The sequence below is a fragment of the Pongo abelii genome, chromosome 19, assembly GCF_028885655.2.
Source record: "Pongo abelii isolate AG06213 chromosome 19, NHGRI_mPonAbe1-v2.0_pri, whole genome shotgun sequence".
In the NCBI taxonomy this organism is placed as follows: Eukaryota; Metazoa; Chordata; class Mammalia; order Primates; family Hominidae; genus Pongo; species Pongo abelii.
In genome coordinates this window covers 81,397,140-81,415,720 of record NC_072004.2, presented here as the reverse complement: position 1 = coordinate 81,415,720, position 18,581 = coordinate 81,397,140, and the positions used below count along the sequence as shown (strand labels likewise).

The window sequence follows — 18,581 nt, the reverse complement described above, 5'->3', positions numbered from 1 at the left end:
GATGAAGCGTGGAAAATTCTTTGGGCCTCCATTCCCTTCCATGGAAATAATAGGAATAGGGTAAAGAAAAAGGTGTAAGCCCTGATGGACAAAGAGAATGAGAGAGCAATACAATTTTTGGAGTTGGAAAGGCAATGGATTTGTTGAAATTGATCTAGCAGGCTCAAGAAAGCGTAACCCTAAATCAGCAGTGAAGGAACCTGAGAAGCAAGATGAATTACATCATGGGAGCTCCAGAGGCTCCAGGCATCTCTGGAAGAAGGGTGATAAGTGGCCCTTCAACACATAAATTGCTAGAAGTCCTATTTAAGAGGCAGCTAGATGTTTAATTGGAGTGTTAGGTACAAGGGGGTTTTTTATACTCTTCCTTGTAATTGTAGATATTTGATAATACGACTTTTTAAAAATAATAAAATAAAAAATGACCAAATCTTTATATCTTCTCCCCCATTTTGTGAAGCATGGGATTGTCTCTTCTACAACTCAGCAGAAGACAATAGGTTATTTTCTGGAGAGAATACAACAGTCTCTGGATTGGGAGACTTCAGGCACAGTTGAGGTTTTTACCATGGCAACTGGCCAAGTGTGGTGAACAGATCCCTGGGAGTCCTTGAGGCTCTAGAATCCTTTGAGTGTCCACATTGTAAAACACTGACATCCTCTCCCCATTCCCCTACCCTAAAGAAAATACAACAAAAAATTAAGTCACTAATATGAGAAAAAATGTGAAATACCTTTAGGTTTCTTTATCTCAATATCCATTGCCAGAAGACACTGGAGCCACATCTATTAATAAAAAATAAACATTAGAAAAAAATGTGACCCCACTTGGTTTTCAAGTATGAAGATCTGAGATGAGCAGTTTTGAACATCATCTCTTTGATTTTTATATATGTAAATATCACTATAATGTCTCTTATGGACTTTTTGGCATTATTTTGAGCCCTTTAAATTTGAGTTTGTTTATTTAGTTCTGAGTATTTACAATCATTATTTCTGTGAAAAGATCTATCCCTTCTACCTCTTAGGTCTTATGCTATATTTTCTATCTCTTTGTATTTTCTTCCTATTCTTTATTTCTATGATAGTTTCTCATTCTGTTTTTACTCTCATCAGTTAATTCTTTGGTAGAGTTACTCCTGCTTAGGGATCTATTACTTTTTATTTCAGTGATTATTTTTTATACCTAGTATTTTCATTTGACTCTTTATTTATTTACTTTTTTGAGATGAAGTTTCACTCTGTCGCCCAGCTGTAGTGCAGTGGCACAATCTCGGCTCACTGCAACCTCCACCTCCCGGGTTCAATCAGTTCTCCTGCCTCAGCCTCCAAGGTAGCTGAGATTACAGGTGTGTGCCACCATGGCCCGGCTGATTTTTGTATTTTTAGTAGAGATGGAGTTTCGCCATGTTGGCCAGGCTGGTCTCAAACTCCTGACCTCAGGTGATCCACCCACCTTGGCCTCCCAAAGTGCTGTGATTACAGGTGTGAACCACTGCACCTGGCCTCATTTGACTCTTTGTTGATTAAGCTTATTTAAAATTCTTAGTTCATCTGTTCTCATAATTTATCTTCAGAATGTTATATAAGTCATAATGTGCTGTGTATTATGAATGATAACATAGGTGATAATATTGTTATATATATGCAAATACTGCTGACTTTCTTTCATAGTGTTTTTTTGGAGGTATCTAGATATTTTGGACTGTGAGCCCATGTCCCTTGGGTTTATAAGTTACTCTTATGCACATTGGGGAAAACCTGGAAGACTAGGTCCTTGTTTTGGTCAATTAGAGTCTGTTCAAGTAGCAAGGATGGGGTGAACCTCAGGGAGAGATCTCCATAATACCACAGGACCACTGTTGAACTCTCCTTTGCAAATTCCCATGTGCAATCAGCAAGCCTTGTAATCCTAAGGGAGAGAAATACAACTTTGGAGAGCGACAGTCTCCTAGATTGTAATACATCAGCTGATAGGATTTGGAGGGAGAGATGGTCTTTTCATGAAAGAAGTTCTTATTTTAACTTAGTCAAATGTATAAGTCTTTTATAATTAGTGCTTTTTTGGCCTGGCGTGGTGGCTCTCCCCTGTAATCCCAATATTTTGGGAGGCTGAGGTGGGCAAATCACCTGAGGCCAGGAGTTCGAGATCAGCCTGGCCAACATGGAGAAACCCCACCTATACCAAAAATACAGAATTAGCTGGGCGTGGTGATGCATACCTGTAATCCCAGCTACTCAGGAGGCTGAGGCAGGAGAATTGCTTGAACCCAGGAGACAGAGGTTACAGTGAGCCAAGATCATGCCACTGCACTCCAGCCTGGGCAACAGAGCGAGACTCTGTCTCAAAAATAAAAAAAAAAAATAGTGCTTTTTATGTCTTGTTAAACAAATCTGTCTCTATTGTAAGTGCAAGAAGGTTCGCCTGTATATTCTATGAAAAACTTTAAAGTTTTGCCTTTAACATTGAGGCCTTAATCCTTCTGGAGTTAGTTTTTGTGACTAAGGCAAGATAGAGATTTAATTTTGTTTTTTTTCTATGTGGATAACTTTTTTTTTCCAGCTTTACTTTAGAGTAATTCCTCCTTCCTTCATTGATCTGTCGTGCCTGCTCTTATATATTGAACTTCTATATATGTGAACATTGGATAATTTCGCTGGCTCTGCAATGATTATACTGTCATCTCTATTACAGCTTCATAATTACTCTTGATGTCTGATAAGGAAGTCTTCCTTCCTTGTTCATCAGAAGGGTCTTGGCCACTTTGGGCCCTTTCCTTTTACAAATACATTCAGCTGTCTGAATCTGTCGGCTCCTCATTTGTGATTCAACCAACCACACATAAAAATATTCAAAAAAATTTTAAAAAAACAATAAAAATGATACAACAATAGAAATAATACAAATAAAAATACTGCATAACAGCTATTTATGTAGCACTTACATTGTATTAGACATACTGTAGGTAATCTGGATATGATTTAAAATATACAGCGGTGGTGTGTAGGGTATATGCAAGTACTATGTCATTTGACATAAGGGACTTGAGCATCTCTGGATTTTGGTATTGTAGGGGGTCCTGCAATTAGTTTCCCACAGATGGCAAGGGATGATTGTACATTTAGAATCAATTTACCAAGTTAATAAAGAAAACAGTACTCTGGGGTCTTTAGGACATCTTTTGTAATATTTATTCCTGAGTCTCAAACTTTTGTTGTATAGTTTTATATTTCTGCTGTATAAAAGACTCAAGAATAAATGTGTGTTAGAAATTTCAACCCTTTACGTGTATGCAAAAAATATTTTATAATTTATCAGACACTGACTAGAACTTACAGAAAAATGTTAAATAATGGTGACAATAGTGGTTTTAAAATGAAAGTTTTTGTTATTGCAAAAAGATATACAAGCTCACTATTGAAACTTTAGAAAAGAGATGATGAAAAAGAAAAAAATTAATATCTACATAATAGAATTACTCTCTAATTGAAAGTATATGTGAATGTCCATTCTTCTACATTTTCAAACCAAAGATGGGTGTTTTAATTAAAAACAGGCTGGGTGCAGTGGCTTTCGCCTGTAATCCCAGCACTTTGGGAAGCTGAGGTGGGCAGATCACTTGAGGTCAGGGGTTCGAGAGCAGCCTAGCCAACATGGTGAAACCCTGTCTGTACTCAAAATACAAAAATTAGCTGGGCATGGTGGCGTGTGCCTGTAGTCCCAGCTATTCAGGAGGCTGAGGCAGGAGAATCACTTGAACCCAGGAGGCAGAGGTTGCAGTGAGCTGAGATCATGCCACTGCACTCCAGCCTGGGCAACAGGGCGAGACTCCATCTTAAAAAAAAATAAAAAATAAAAATAAAAATGAAAATAAAAATAAATAAAAACAAACTTAAAGTTGGCCAGGTTGATAGATATGTTGATTTCCTAGGGCTGCTGTGGCAAATGACCACAAACGGAGTGGCTTAAAGCAACAGAAATTTATTGCCTCACGGTTTTGAAGACCTGAAGTATGAAAGCAAGGTGCCAGCAGAACCTGCTTTTCTTGAAGGTTCTGGTAGAGGAAAATTCTTCTTGTCTCAGTGGAGCTTCTGGTGGCTGCGGGTGGTCCTTGCCATTTTCTGGCTTACAGCTGCAGCATGGCAGTCCTGCTCTGTCAACATTTGCATTTCCATTGTGTATTTCTGTGTCTCGATGTCTTCACATGGCCTTCTCATAATGACAGAAGTTGTTGGATTTAGGGCCCACCCTAATCCAGTATGATGTCATTTTAACTTGCTTACATCTGCAAAGACGCTATTTCCAACCAAATAAGGCCACACTCATAGGTACGGGGGATTGCCCTTCAACATATCTTTTTGGAGGACACAATTCAGCTCACAACAATAGGTAAAAAATGTGATTTAATTTTTGTTTTAATTATGTTATCACTTATAAATGAAAATATTGAAAATTAAACCATTGGATTTAAGAAGGAGAAAAGCTTAATATGCTCATGCAAGATCCTTATAAACGATCATGTTTTCTATTTTGTTTAGGTTGCTCAGAGTCAAATTTGGGACCCATTTTTAGTAGTTAAACACACTAGTATGGTGTATGCTTTCTTTGGGGACTATATTTTTAAAAACTTTTTGGCCGGGCGTGGTGGCTCACGCCTGTAATCCCAGCACTTTGGGAGGCCGAGGCGGGCAGATCACAAGGTCAGGAGATTGAGACCATCCTGGCTAATACAGTGAAACCCCGTCTCTACTAAAAATACAGAAAATTATCTAGGCATGGCAGCATGCGCTTGTAGTCCCAGCTACTCGGGAGGCTGAGGCAGGAGGATAGCATGAACCCGGGAGGTGGAGCTTGCAGTGAGCAGAGATCCCATCACTGCACTTCAGCCTGGGCAACAGAGTGAGACTCTGTCTCAAAAAAAAAAAAACAAGAAAAACCTTTTTAACCTCTGTCTTAGAAGGCAACTGGATTCTCATATCTGTCTTTGCATTTATTCTGTTGTGGTATCACGTGTCATGTAGCCTCTGGAAAACTCCACTGTACACTTGTGAGGAAATGATAGTGAAATAGGCAATTTATGTCTTTGTATAATTATAGAAATAGTTTTGACCTGTGGATCTACTAAAAGAGTCTTTGGGAAGCTCAGGAGTTTGTTGACCAAACTTTGAGAACTGCTGCTCTAAGCCATTGACTTTCATTTCATTTTTGACCATGACTCCCAGTAAGAAATAAATTTTATAAATTATGCCCAGAACATACACAAGTACATATATGAGCACACATCTGTCTGCATATTTATAACTCAAACAAAAGTTTCATCTTTACTATTGGCCATTTACTCTAACATATTCTGTATTTTTCATTTTGTTTAATTTCATTTAAAAATTGCTGGGTTGTGATTTAAAACTTGATTTCACATGGATTGAGACCCACAATTTGAAAATCACTGCTTTAGGGAGTATGTATTTAAGAGTGTAATTTCTGTATCCATAGTAAGCTTTTCAAAGTGGTTATACTAGTTTATGGCACTGCTCAACAAGAGTAGGAATTGTCTTCACATCCTTGCCAAGACTTGGACTTACCAAATTTTAAAATATTTTGGCCAGGCATGGTGGCTCACACCTATAACCCCAGTACTTTGGGAGGCTGAGGCAGGTGGATCACTTGAGCCTAGGCGTTTGAGACCAGCCTGGGCAACACAGCAAGACCCCATCTCTACAAAAAATAAAAAAAATAGCCGGGCGTGGTAGTGCACGTTGTAGTCCCAGCTACTTGTGGGGCCGAGGTGGGAGGATTGCTTGAGCCCAGGAAGCCAAGACTGCAGTGAGCTACGATCACACCACTGCACTCCAGCCTGGGTGACAGAGTGTGACCCTGTTTAAAAAAAAAAATTTTTTTTTTGTTTCTAACTTGAAAAATGTATTATTTTAATTTCCATTTCCCTTTTGGCTCTTACGTTTCTTGGTCTTTTAAAATTGCCAATTCATTCCCTTTGTCTATTTTTAAATTCAGTTATCCTTTTCCTTGATTTATAGGAACATTTTATATATTTAGGATACAAATAAATCATCACATTCTTTTTCGTCATTCTTTTTTTATTGAATAGATGTAACATGAAATTTACCATTTTAATAATTATAAGTATATAGTTCAGTGGCATTAAGTACATTTACATTGTAGTGCAACTATCACTACCATCCAGCTCCAAATTTTGTCATCTTTCCTAATACTTTGTACCCAGTAAACAATAATTCTCCATTTGCCCTCTTCATTCAATTCCTCACTTTTAGTCTCTTACGGATTTGACCATTCTAGGAAACTCATATAAGTGGAATTATGCAGTATTTGTCCTTCAGTGACTGGCGTATTTCACTTCACATAATGTCATTATGGTCCATTCATGTTGTGGCTTGTGTCAAAATTTCTTTTTAAAGGCTAAATAATAATTCCACTCTATGCATATACCACATGTGTGTCCATTCATTGGCAGATGGACAATTGAGTTGCTTCTACCTTTTGGCTGTTGTGAATAATGCTGCCGTGTACGTGGGTGTACAGATAGCTCTTTGATATTTAAAGGCATGGACAAAAAACAAATTTAAATCTAAAATACATTTTCATTATTTCAACATTCTAAATCTTCACAAAGTGAATATATTTAATAAATATATTAAATAATATTACAATGGAAATTTGTAAAATATATTGCTTCAATGTTTATTGCATAGGTATATTTTATTTATTAAATAATATTGAGAGAAATATCATTCACAATGGAATTTTTAATTTTTATAAGTTTGGGATAAAAAGAAAAGTCATGCTTTGGAGCCAAGAGGTACCTGTCAGAGAACCTTCATTCTATTTTTAATGAAAGTTGAGTTTTAAAAATTAGCATTCAAACCTTGTCATAGGTAATACTAGTAAATATAGAGAAACATGGACGGAGTCTGTCAGCAGGATTGAATTTAAGAATCGTCAAAAGTAGACAGGTCTTGCTGAGCAGCTCTTGATTTAATAATTAAACAAGGTAGAGTTCAAGCCCTGGCTTAAGATGAAAGACGGGACTGTCACTGAGAATCAGTTTCTCTGTTTTGCTGTTCTTTCAGGCTTTTTTCTTTTTTGTTGAGTCTTGTGTTGTCTTATTGCCATTTATTGTAAGCAGACACTTGTATAGATTATGAGACTTACGCATTTTGATATTGGCAGGGATTTTCTTATGAGAAACTCATAGTGAAAATATGCAAACAATAGATTTTCAAAACAAATATTAAAACGTAAATATAAAAATTATAGCTTCCTTGCTAGATGCTTGGGAAGATGAAGGCTGTAAAATGATAGGGCTCTATTGACATTAGGGTTTAGACACACTGAAAATCTGTGGGCGGCTTTATTGAGATTCTAGGCTTTCTTACTAGAGTTCTTAACATCTTTTGTACCATGGACCCTGCTGGGAATCTGGTGAATTCTGTGTAGTCCTTCTCAGAATAGTACTTTAAAAATAAAAGATTACAAAGAAAGATTATATTGAGTTACAGTTGTTAAAATATTCATAAATCAAAACTGTGATAAAGTAATACATATGCTTCTAAATTAATGCAGTAAATATCAAAATCTAGCAGTAGGCATGATAGTAATTTCTAATGAGGGTAAACAATATACAGTGATTGCTCAGTAGTGTAATGAACTATAAAAATATCCATGATTTCTGTTTGTTCCAGGTATTGCTAATGCTACCTTTGTCTGATGACTACTTTCACAATTGAAGGGAAATGTTAACTTTCAGTTAGGGTGGTGAAAATGAAAGTGAGCTTTAAAGAAAAAATTCAAATTCAGCGACAGTCTGAATTCCATCCATGATCCTCTATGGTAGGTTAAGGTAGGTTAAGATCCTTTACCTTAAAGAGTGCCAAAAGCCTTAGACATCTGAAATATTTAACTATGTTAGTAGTGACATATGATAATTCATCGAACTACTCATGGACACACTGAGATAGCTGGAATTTGATTTTATAGTTTCTATCACCATTTCTTCTCCCAAGCTCACAATGATTATAATGGAGAGAATCTCCAAATAGCACCAATTCATCATGTTGAATAAAATGACCATTTAAAAATAGACACTTTTTTAAATAGTTTTAGATTTACAGAAAATATAAGAAGATAGTGCAGAGAATTCCCATATAATCTGCACTCAGTTTCTCCTGTTTTTCACATCTTAGGTTATCTTGGTACACTTTTCACAATAAGTAAATCAATATTGATACTCTATTAGCTAAAGTCTTTCATTTATTCAGATTTCCTTCATTTTTACCTAATGTTGTTTCTTTTCCAGGATCTCATCTAGGATACCACATGACATTTAGTTGTTAGGCCTCCTTACTTTCCTCTTCTTTGTGATAATTTCTCAGACTGTCCTTGTTTTTTATCACCGCGACAGTTTTGAGGAGTATTGACTGGTTAGGCATATTGTAAAATGCTCATCTAGTAGAAACTGTCTGATGCTTTCCTCATGATTAGACTGGGGTTGTGGGTTTAGGCAGGAAGATCCTCAGAGGTAAAGTGCTATTCCCATCATATCATCTCACAAATACATATTATTATTATTTTATTATTTTATTTTGTTGAGACAGTCTGTCTCTGTCACCCAGGCTAAAGTGTAGTTGTGCAATCTCAGCTCACTACAACCTCCGCCTCCTGGGTTCAGGTGATTCTCCTGCTTCAGCCTCCTGAGTAGCTAGGATTACAGGTGTGTGCCACCATGCCCAGCTAATTTTTGTAGTTTTCAGTAGAGACAGGGTTTTGCCATGTTGGCCAGGCTGGTCTCGAACTCCTGACCTCAGGTGATCCGTCTTCCTCAGTCTCCCAAAGTGCTGGGATTACAGGCATGAACCACCATGCCCAGCCATGAATACATATTATCAACATGACATCATACCTGTGCATATTAATTTTGATCATCTGGCTGAGGTAGTGTTTATTAGGTTTCTCCAGTGTAAAGTTACTTCCCACCTTTCCATACTGTACTGCTTGAAAGGAAGTTACCGTTTGGCAGCCTGTGTTTAAGAAGTAGGGAGTTTTACTCCCTGCTCTTGAGGGTGGGTTATCTATATAAATTTTTGGAATTTTTCTGCGTGGGAGATTTTTCTCCTTATTTATCAATTTATTCTATTATTTATTCATACTAATATGAAAATGTGGATATTTATCTTATGCTTTGGGTTATAAGCCAATATTTCTTCATCTTGTTGCTCAAATTGTTCCAGCTTTGGCCATTGGGAGCTCTTTCATTTGATTTCTGTGCTTCTTGGACATGGCCCCATCAGTACGGATTATATGGAGAAATGGTATTGGAAACCAATATCTGTGTGCTAGGTATGCATGCTGCTGTTGGGGTATCATTTCTCTTACACCCTCTCACCTGACCAAGGAAATACTTCCCTGTGTAAACAGTATATACTAGCCTGTGTATACAGTAAGTCCTTATTTAACGTCATTGATAGGTTTTTGGAAACTGATTATAAGTGAAGTGACATATAATGAAACCAAATTTTTTTCTCGTTATTATAATGAAATGATGTTATTTGAGGACCTGCTATACACTGTTTTGCTTAAAGGTTTTTTTTTAAATAAATTAACATTTAAACTCTGCTCTATTTGCCACTTAGGTCAAACATAATGTTTTTCCTTGTTTGACAAAAATTTTAATTTCCTACAATACTTATTTTGGTGATGGCTATATTTTTTGTTTCTCAATGTGTACTCATTATATAATAATTCTAAAATCATTTTCTCCTAGTTCTTTTAAATTTTGGGGACTAGTAATATAGGATAATAGTTTTAATGAAAATTACAATTATTTACTTTTTTTTTTTTTTTTTACCAAGCCGTTTACTGTGAAAAGTGGTTCTTTCAATAAATTGGTCAATTGAATATTCATATAGAAAAAATGCTTCTTGAACCTTCACGTCATTTAATAAACCCATTTTAGGAACATCTTAGAATTAAATGTGCAGATAAAATGATAAAACTTAAAGAGGAAATCTTAGAATATCTTCTTAGCCTGGACTAGTCAAAGATTTCTTAAAAGGGAAATTAAATGTTTACCTTAAAGAAAGATACTAATAAATTAGGATATGTTAAAATTAATACCTTTTGATCACCAAAGATATCATTAAGAAAGGGAAAAGAGGCTGGCATGGTGGCCTACGCCTGTAATCCCAGCACTTTGGAAGGCCAAGGGAGGCAGATCACCTGAGACCAGCAGTTTGAGACCAGCCTGGCCAACATGGCAAAACCCTGTATCTATTAAAAATACAACAATTCGCCAAGCGTGGTTGGCGCATGCTCCCAGCTACTCAGGAGGCTGAGGCACGAGAATCTCTTCAACCAGTAGGTGGAGGCTGCAGTGAGCCAAGATCGCACCACTGCACTTTAGCCTGGGCAACAGAGCACAGCAAGACTCTGTCTCAAAAAAGAAAAAAAAAGAAAAAAAGGGAAAAGGCGATTCAGAATGGAAGAAGATATCTGCAATTCCTTTATTCAATAAAGGTCTTGCATTTTAAATATAGAAAAAAATCATCAAGAAAAACAATCCAATAAAAAAGAGCAATATATTTGAATAGGCAGCACACAAAAGAAGCTATTCAGATGATTAATAAACACTTAAAAAGGTGCTCAAATTATTAATAGTCAGGGAAATGTAAATTCAGTATCTCTACATACCTACAAAAAGGGCTAAATTTAACAAAAACAAACAAAATCACAGTACAAAGTTTTGACAAAGATACAGAATAGTCTGAAGTCTCATACACTGCTGTAAGAAGTTCAAATTTTTATATACAGTTTGAAAAGCTCTTTGATAGTAACTACTGAGGCTTGACATAGGCACATCTTATGACAGCGGTTTCACTGCAACATGTATAACCAAAAGAAATCTGTGCATGTATGCATCATAAAACATGTATGAGAATTTTCATAGCCACATTATTTTTAATAGTCAAAAACTGAAGACAACTCATCAATAGAATGGATAAATTATTTTAGCATGCTATATACATTACTGAAAAAGATTACTCTTACATTCCACAACATGGATGAATCCCATAGGCATATAATATGCATGAAGATGACTGACCCCAAAAAGTTATGTACTCTGTGATTCCATTTATACAAAGTTTGAAAAAGGACAAAATTTATTTGTACTGATAGAGGTCAAAATAGTGGTTACCTTTGGGTGGAGGGTGCCTAATAAGGCTTTAGGGAGGCTGGCAACGTTCACATCTTCTAGTGGCTCATGAGTTTTCAATTTGTAAAAAAGTTATCAGAATTTATTCTTAAGATTTATGATTTATAACTTCATAAATCATAAACATATGTATCTTTAAGACTTAAGCACCTTTTGTCATAAATTATAAATTCTATCTTTAAGACTTATGCAGTCTTGCTCTGTTGCCCAGGCTGGAGTACAGTGGCACACAAACTTCTTATGAAAATAGTCCTATTTTCATGGATAAATTATTCTTCTTATGAAAATATGTCCTATTTTCATAAGAAGTTTGTGAAATAAGATAAAATTAGTTGCTCTTTTTGCCATAGGAGTTTGCCATAGGAGAACCGTGGATACCAAGTAGTTGCCTAATACTAACCCTTTTTAATTTTTAACTCCTACAAGGTTTCAAATTAAGTTTGTATGTAAAATTCCCAACATTTGTATCTCCAGTACTGACTTCTTATATCAGTAGATGTTGTACAATGAAAAGACCATGAGACATTTTATATTTTCTAAGACTTAACTCATGGAAAATCATACCTATGATAATTAATACCAAAATAATACCTTTTCCCAAATTTCCTCTTGTCAGTTGGCATCATCATCATTCTGTTGGCACATTAAATTTTGAACCTGGAAGGTTTATGTTTTTCCCACTTTTCATCTCCCTTATTTAGTATGTTACAGAATCATCCATTTTACCTCTCTGAAAATTTTCTTGGATCTGCTCTCTTCCCTTCTGTTTCCACAGCTACCAATTGAGTCCTGGCCATTGTTGCCTCATTCCTGACTCTTCCAGTAACCTGCCAATTACTCTTCCCTGTCTCCTCTTACTCCATAGCCAACAAATGCATTTTTTCTCATTTTCCCATGATTAAGAATCTGAGTTCCTAATATCATGCCTATTATAATTAATGCTTACAAGTTACATCAATTCATGAAGTCCAACCTAGTTTTCCAAGTGCTACCTTTGAGTTCCCAATGTGGGAAGATATCCTGTTCGTACAAGGTAATGTGTTCATCATTTTCTGTACATTAACTTATTTCTTCCCTGATTCTGTTGTCATATACCACTGAATTCTGCTTCTGCATTGTCTGTTACAGCTGGCAAAACATAGTTTTACATCAGCATTCTTTTTCTTGACTAATTTTTTACTCCATTTTAAGAACTCCACTATTTTGCATCCTCTCAGCTCATTTATTCTGTTTAAAAAATTAATTTGGCAAATGTTGTTGTTTTTAAGATACTTTATATATGCCTATAGGCTTTCCCTTGACGTTATAGGTTCAAAATTTATGTACTTTGTGTGTAAAATTGTGTACAGAACATTAGTGTTCAGAAAATGCTTTAAAAATCAAAAATAAAATGAATAAGTGACATCACATAGTTTGCTTCTTCAATCAGAAACTTGGCATCAGTATATACAAAAGTATTTGTTTGACAAATACAGATCTTAATGCAGAGGCCACTTTTTCATTTCATATAATACTTATCTGCATGTGAGAAAGCATGCCAGCTTCTAACAACAGTTATGTCTTGGCAGGTGTTCAGTGTTTGAATAAATAGTATCAGAATCTTCTTTTTTCTTTTCTTTTCTTTTTTTTTTTTTTTTTTGAGACAGAGTCTTGCTGTGTTGCCAGGCTAGAGTACAGTGGCGCGATCTCAGCTCACTGCAACCTCCAGCTCCCTGTTGTATCTGGTAAAGCCCCAGGACTTCCTAATCTTATGTCAGCCTTCACAGACAGTACCAGCTACATTGGTTTTGTCCATCTGGTGGGCCTCAGATATATAATAATCATATCTATGTATATACTTAAAATCTGTATTATACATAGCATTCTTTGAGTTATTTTCTGAAGAATTCTCAGGAGAAGTAGTCTTTTGACAAACTGGTAAAGTTTGGCCTCAGATATGTTGTAAAATTCATTTTAAAAAGTAGTATGAGCCTGATGGAATATGGTGAGTAGTGTGCTGAAGGGACTGGTTCTGGGGCCTGCCCTTTTTATTTCTATTACTGATGAAGTAATTGGGAATGTACTTTTCATACTTTTATGGTACTATAGTAAGAATTGTTGTTACAAAAAGACAAACATAATCTTGTAGTATTAGAAAAATCATCCTATGGAAGTCATGATAAAATTCAGGATGGGCAGTTTAATTTGTTGAAGTGGGGGAAAGACTATGCATAAATACCGGAAAGAAAGATGATTTAATCATTACTTAGCATTATAGTTAGAATTATTCAATGTAGTTTGAAATGCAAAAGCCAGAAGATAATGACATAATACCCCATTGACATTAGCATGACCAGCGCGGGAGAGGCAGAGGAGAGAGGAGAGAACAGGGAGAGGAGAGAGAGAGGTGGCCACGGGAAGGAGAGCTGGAGAGTGGATGGATAATGAAATGTTATTTTTAGAGCGTTCTGGTTGTATATTTTAAAATTTATTTCTTAAAAATTATTATATTTTAAACCTGATAACTTTTGACTTTATTAATCTAAGCTAACTAAAGTATATGTTTAAGAAATCATTGGATAATGAGCCACTTTTATTTCCACACATATTTAGGATACATTTTATGGTAACAGATTATTTCTACTGGTTTGTTCCTTTAGCAAATAGATTATAATATCCCATTTGTGAGTCTCATTTCTCCTGGAATGAGCATTTTAATAAAGGAGCTTAGAAATGAGTAGAATTTCACTAGCCAGCCCTTTATAATAGATTGTTCAAGGTAGAAAACACTACAGCCTTCAAATTACACAGTTAAAAAATATCTTATCTTGGGACTGGTAATAATAGCAGTAATAATGTGGGAGGTTAATAAAGAGACCTCAAGTGTTGCAGTGTTGCATTTTAGCTTTTCTTTGTGTACCTTATGTTTTGAAATGATATGTCTACCTGAGGTATTTTTGCAAATTTATTTTATGTTAATTCCATGAGCAGAATATCAAAGTCCTGGAGAAGATGTAATGCAGTGGAATAGGTTTTGATTCAAGGAGATCTTGGATCAAATTCTTTTTTGCTGCTTACCAGTTTACCAGTAGGGCAAGTGTGGCCATGTTAATCAATTTTCCTAAGTCCTAGTTTTTTCATATTTAAAATGATGTTAATGACACCTACCTCATAGCTTTGCAGGGGAAAGAAATGGCCTAAAGCTTGTAAAACACTTAGCACAGTGCCTGACCTATAATGAGGGTTCAGTGGTGGCTCTTGTCATTATATTCATCATCAAAATATGTTGGTGGTCCATGAAGCCTTGGTTATTGGGCAAGAATTTTGCATGTATGCACATTTAATGTGGTGTTAAGTTTTAGCCATTGTTTTCTCTTTTTCTTTTTATTGTGGTAAAAAACGCATAGTGTGAGATCTACCCTCTTAACACATTTTTAAGGTACAATGCAGTGTTAGTAACTATAGGTACGATATCATATGGCATATCTTTAAAACTTTTTTTGTCTTACATGACTAAAACTCTGTACCCATTGAGTAGCAACTTCCCATTTTCCATTCTGTCTAGCCCCTGGCAATCACCACTCTACTTTGTTTATATGGGTTTGACTATTTCAGATATTTCCTATAACTGGAATCATGCAGTGTTTGTCCCTCTATGACTACCTTATTTCATGCAGCATAATGTTCTCAAGATTCATTCAAGTTGTAACATAAAACAGGCTTTCCCTTTTTAATGGCTGAATAATATTCCATTGCATGTATGTACCGCATTTCCTTTAGCTATTCATTCATCCATGGACATTTACATTGTTCAGTCTCCCAGTGTGGATGTGTATTTGGAGGCTGACTTTCCCCCATCACACTTCGGGAGCTCAGTTTTTTGGCTGTCTTGTGGTGTTTGCAGTGGCAAGCTGTTTTATTCAAAGGGTCTGTGAATTCTTTTGGTTTTCCTGGTATGTTTCTGTGGTGGTTCTTGGAGCAAAAGTTCACAATGTGAGTCTCCAGATGCTGTTCTGTCCATCTAGGAGAGAGCTGCACATTAGTCCCATCTCCTATTCACCATTTTCTCTGGTTAATGCTATGCCATTTATACATCTTGGCTATAGTGAATAATTTTGCATGGGAGTACAAATATTTCTTTGAGATCCTGACTTCAGTTCTTTTGGATAAATAAGCAGAAGTGTGATTGCCAGATCATTTGGTAGTTCTATTTTTAAATTTTTGAGGCACCTCCATACTGTTTTCCGTAATGGTTATACCATTTTTCATTCTCACCAGCAGTGCACAAGGGTACCAATTTCTCCACAACTTCACCAACAGTTGTTGTTTTCTTTTGGAACCTGAAGATTTGTCAACAGGTGAAGACAAATAAGGATGGGCAAGTAGCACGTTCACAGAGGTACTCACTTGTCGGTACTTACGATAACATGCATATCCTCAAAAAGACTGGCCAGTAGTGCAGACCACAGCATATAATAGGGCAATGAACAGGAGCCACGTCCTCTCATAGTTCTGCTCCTTTTGAACAGGTACAGTCCTCAGGTTACCTATTTTAGTCACAAATCTCTTCCTGTCAGATCTGATAACTTTTTTCATCATTTTAATAATTCGTTAGTCAAAATTTCAAGTTCAGGCTGGGCGTGGTGGCACACGCTTGTAATCCTAGCACTTTGGGAGGCCTAGGTGGGCAGATCACTTGAGGTCAGGGGTTCAAGACCAGCCTGGCCAACATGGCGAAACCCCGTCTCTACTAAAAAAAATATATATACAAAAACTTAGCTGGGCGTGGTGGCGCATGCTTGTAGTCCCAGCTACTTGGGAGACTGAAGCATTAGGACTTGGGAGGCAGGGGTTGCGGTGAGTCGAGATTGCGCCACTGCACTCCAGCCTGGGCGGCAGAGTGAGACTCTGTCTCAATGAAAACAAAAACGAAAACAAAAACAAAAAAAATTCAGGTTCACTCTATCACTGTTACTTTGTTCAATGATATACAGATAGCTGAGGTCACAATATTGCTTCAATGTCTATCATTTTCTTCTCTGATTTGTTGGATATCTTTCTCTTTTATCTCTTTTTTTCTTTCTCTCATAAAAATAGTTTTATGCTTTTATCTGAGCATTTTTTCTCTCATCTCCACTGTATTTAATTATTCACATTGTAGAAAGAGAGCTGTCTGGTTTTCCTGGCTAACAGAAACCCTTTTTCTTTAGGCAAAGTCTGTGGATTTATTTATTTGTGTAATTCAATCCCCTTTGCCTTGGTTTATTTCTTTAGCAATTTGATATTTTCTAAAATTTTGTGATGTTCACACTTATTTTGGATTCATATAAAGAAAAAAAGAAATAGATTTCCAGAAATTCTTTTAATATAGAGGGGAATATCTTTATCTCTATGTTGGATTTCTTGTATTTTATCTCTATTTTTTATAAAACATGCAAAAAGCATTTTGATATATTCTATATTGGACAGATGTTTGTTATTTCCTCATTGTAACCCTGTTATAGCCTTATAAAATGCTAATATTTTCTATAATATGGCCAGAAATCACTCCAGTTTTGAATATGGAAGGGACATTTTGACATTTTAGCAGTTATCCTGTTTTTATTTTTGAGAATACAGTAGTGCCTTGGTGTATGCAGGGGATTGGTTCCAGCACCTCTGTGTATATCAAAATTGGCACATATTCAAGTCTTGCAATCGGCATTGTGGAGTCTGGGTACACAAAAAGCGGACCCTTCATGTAAGTGGGTCTCACATCCTGTGAATATTGTATTTTTGATCACCATTTAGTTGAAAAAAAAATCTGCATATAAATGGACCCATACAATTCAAACCCGTATCTTTCAAGTTCGGCTGTTTTGATAATTGGCAAATGTTTATTGAATACCTACTACAAGCTAAGCAGTGTGCTAGAAAGAAACAGGAGATCTAGTTCAAATAAAGCAATGTCTTGGCTGTCTTGAGCTTATACTTTATTGTGGAAAACAAACAACAAAGAAAGAAAAAGCAAAAGAAAGGGTAAGAGGCCACAGAAATATAGGCAGTAGAGATCTGGTTATTTAGGTAGAGTGGCTATGGAAAGATTCCTTCACAAGATGACATTTAGGTGGAGAACTGAAAGAAGTGAGGAAGTGAGCTATGCAGGCCCCTGGAGGAAGATGCTTTAGGCAGAAAGAACAGTAAATGAAAAGGCTTTGAGGCTAGGTTGATGACTTTGGGAAACAGCGTGGAGGCCTGTATGGCTGGAGTATAGTAAACGAGAGGGAAGATGGTAGGAGATGAAATCAGAGGCCATGATATAGTCACTTCTTATTCTGAGTGATAAGAGAAGCCATTGGAGGGTTTTGCAAGAGAGTGACATGTCTGATTAATGCTTTAAAAGGCTCATTTCCTTGAAGTTTAATAATTTTACTTATGTCTTAGCATTCTTCATTCTGTGTGACTTTTACAGTATACTCTTTCTATTTGTATATTATTTTCATGTATAGTTTTCTTGTAGTATGTCATTAGGTATGTTTTCTTGTTCTACCATTTCTGTTCTTTAGGTACACTAACTAGGTAAATGCTGGATATCCATTTTGTTTTTTTCTATGTTGGTTGTTTGTTGTTACAGTTTTTACTTGCTCATAATGTTATTTCTTTCCCTTAATCAATCTCATCCATAGATTGCTTTGTGCAAAAATGGTTTGTGTGATTTTTTTCATTCAGCATAATCTTTCTTGCTTCTTTTTTGTGCCAGATTATGTTGAAAGAAGCTACAGTTGGAACGTATGCATCTGTTATTATTGAACCAGCGATGTTATTTGCATGCCACTTAGTTTGTACAAGTGTGTTCTGATGACATTTTCTAGGATTTCCAGCCATGAGACTTCTTCTTCTGGACTATTCCTGTAATTATATTTGATCTTCACTTAATTTTGTGTGATGTCTCATATATTTTGAGTCAGGAAAACACATGCCTCATATGTTTTACGATTTCAATATATGGGGCATCTGCATGTCTATTTCTATTTTCTGTTTTTTTCCTCTGATTTTATTTCTTGGTATGCCTGTTATTTTGTGATTAATTGCCAAACATTGTGCACAAAAAAAAATAAAGGCTGTAGATGATGTTATCTTCTTCCAGAGAGGCTCTTCTCTCACTTCTGAGAGGCAGCTGGTGTAGAGACAGATCACTGGATCCATTCAGGGACTGAATTGACTCAAGGCTGAGTTGCAATCTTTGTAATCTTTGGTCTACTTTTGACTAACTTTCGCTCCTAGTGGTAGTCCTCAACACAGGTCTCAACTGAAAGCCTGTGATATTATTAATACTAGAGGCTCTCCTCCTTGGACAATCTATTTTACTCCTAAGTA

At 36.1% G+C, this 18,581-nt stretch overlaps 1 protein-coding gene and 1 long non-coding RNA gene across 52 annotated transcripts in view; one reads left to right on the top strand and one right to left on the bottom strand.

The window, feature by feature from the left end:
- LOC129051420 (uncharacterized) overlaps positions 1-12,140 on the bottom strand; it is a 93,469-nt gene extending 81,329 nt beyond the window's left edge. Inside the window, exons 1-2 of one of the 2 annotated variants that reach the window (XR_008515681.2) lie at positions 11,838-12,140; positions 735-786 (exon numbers count right to left, since the gene is read on the bottom strand). This is a non-coding gene — a long non-coding RNA (uncharacterized LOC129051420). The remainder of the gene's footprint in view (positions 1-734; positions 787-11,837) is intronic. The other variant, XR_008515682.2, reaches the window with a different exon arrangement.
- CEP112 (centrosomal protein 112) overlaps positions 1-18,581 on the top strand; it is a 599,014-nt gene that overhangs the window by 152,831 nt on the left and 427,602 nt on the right. The gene's annotated exons all lie outside the window — the stretch shown is intronic.